The sequence below is a fragment of the Tupaia chinensis genome, unplaced genomic scaffold (genome assembly GCF_000334495.1).
Source record: "Tupaia chinensis unplaced genomic scaffold, TupChi_1.0 Scaffold142914_1, whole genome shotgun sequence".
Taxonomy (NCBI): Eukaryota; Metazoa; Chordata; class Mammalia; order Scandentia; family Tupaiidae; genus Tupaia; species Tupaia belangeri.
The window spans coordinates 100,038-102,289 of record NW_006202759.1 but is presented as its reverse complement, the minus strand read 5'-3'; the positions used below and the strand labels follow the sequence as shown (position 1 = coordinate 102,289).

The 2,252-nt window shown below is 56.5% G+C and overlaps 1 protein-coding gene across 1 annotated transcript in view; it reads right to left on the bottom strand.

The window, feature by feature from the left end:
* TAL1 (TAL bHLH transcription factor 1, erythroid differentiation factor) overlaps positions 1 to 1,078 on the bottom strand; it is an 18,306-nt gene extending 17,228 nt beyond the window's left edge. Inside the window, 1 exon segment of the mRNA XM_027766393.1 lies at positions 905 to 1,078. The gene's annotated coding sequence lies outside the window, so the exon portion shown is untranslated.
* Positions 1,079 to 2,252: the final 1,174 nt, after the last annotated feature.

Sequence of the window (2,252 nt, the reverse complement as noted above, 5' to 3'; positions counted from 1 at the left end):
TGCCGAACGAGGTCTTTCCCCCCCGTCCCAGCCGACACCGGCTCCCGAATACATCATAATTTGGAATAAAATGTGAAATCCCGCTCCCGCCCCATTTCGCCGCCCCCACGCGCGCCTCGGTCTCCCGCTCGCCCTCCCCCCACTCCCGCCCCCGGCGATGTGCAAATGCATCTCTAAAGGGGACCGGCACACAACTCCGCGCAGACCGGACCACCCGCGGTCCAGCCCCGCAGAAGGAAGCGAATAAACGCAACCCAACCGTGGGTTGCACGCCGACAGGATCAGACCGGCACGCAGTCCAACAGGACACAACGAAATCAGTCTAAGCAGTCGCTCTCGGACACACACCCCAACACAGTCAGGGGCACGCACACACAACCGGACAACGGCACCACCCAGGCACAACCGCGAAGGCCGCACGAGCCTCCAGCAGGACCGGACCCCTGCTGAGAAAGCAAACGAACATTGTCGTAGACAACGAAGAAAGTGCAGAAGAGCCTCGAAGGGTCTAAACGGCGCAGACGCCGCCGCGCTCGGACACACAACCGATCCCCAAGACCACGGTCGGAGGCAGCCGACCCTGCCCGCAGCTCACGCACACGCACTCACAACCCCACCGCATGCACACAACCACGAAGAAGAAATGAAAACCAACCACTGCCTCGCGCATTGCTGTATATTGCGTAAGGAAAAAGGGGAAGGAAGGAAGAGAGTCTCCGAGGCGGGAGGGGCGGCGGCGGCGAGGGCGGGGGCATTGGTAGAAAATGCCCCCCAGCGAAAGAAATCCAGGGAAACGGGGCGAAGACGTCTTCTGCGGGTGTAGGGGGAAAGGGAGGGGATTGATGAGGAATTCCGTGGGAGGCCGCAGGTTGCTTTTCCCCTAGAAAAAGGCCGGAATGCTCACGTTTTTTCCGCTATGGGGGTACGCGTGTGGCCATTTTGAGGCCGGGTCCCGGGTGCCAGGACCGCCCGCCGCCCCCGCCCGCGCAGCTCCGGCTCCTGCGCGGCGCTCTAATCCCGCTCACGTTCTGGGCCTCGTTAGCATGGGCCGAGGCGCGCCGGGGCCGTGTGCGCCGCAGAGATAAGGCACTGCCGCGGGTCCGCCCGCCCCCGATAAGCGCCTCGGCCATTATGGGCCAAATGATTCATTTTAATTTGGCAATTTCACCGGAGGGAGTGGGGTCTGGTTACTCGGCGCGGGGACCGGCCTCAAAATGGGCCGCGGAGAGAGTTGAGCGCTCTGTCTAGGACCCAGCGGCTCCAGCCCCGTTTCAGATCCGTCCTGAGACCTCCCGGGAATCCCGTTCCCCACAAACCTGAATCCCTGGGCCTTCCTGGCACCTTTCTTCAGTGCCTTTCAACCCAACACTCCATTCCTGCCTCTGAAGACCACCGTGACACCAAACCGTCACCTTTCAACCCTTCTCTCACACTCATCCTTTCTCCAGAGTCCTGGACAGCCAGATCTCACCGGGCAGTTCCCCAGAAGACAGAAAACTCTCAACTCCTCCCTGACCCTCCACCTCCTTTGACCCGTTTTACTCTCAAATAGGACCCTATAGCTCAAAACCAAGGGACTCTAAAAAGATGAGCTGATGTCAACAGAAAGATGAAAAGGTCAATTCTGCTCGGTTTACTGCCAGCCCAGAAACACCATTCCCCACCACCATAACGATTTGAAACAAGCGTTTTTAATCTGCTATTGCTCTAAGCACTCTACAGATCCTAACTCATTCAATCTTTGTAAACAATCCTAAATTGGTGCTATTATTTCCTCCATCTACAGATAAGGAAACCGAGGCAGAGAGAATAAAAGTAACTTCCGCAGTGTTCCATTCTTAGTGTCAAGCCAGATCTGAAGGAAATTTGGCTCGAGAGCTTCTGTGGAGCTAAAAGAAAATGTCCAGACCTTCTTCCTGCCCCAGCAAGAGGGGCAGCCAGAGCCTACCCTGGGATGAGGGGTCTGGGTTCAGTTCTGCAGGGATCATGATTCGTACTGTGGGAATCTGAATTCATTGCCAGCTAGTTGACTGAGTTCAACCCATGCAGGGTATCTGGTTTTGTTCATATATTTTTAAAGTTTATTCCTTTATCCTCTATGAGAGGACGGGAGAGAGGCATCGTAATGGAGTCTTCACCCCCAGCTCTCCCAATCCACCCCCTGCCTCAGCCAGCTACCATCACAGGCGTGTGCCCAGTTCGTACAGAGAGACTTGGGATTCAAACCCAACACCTTTCCATGTGACTACATT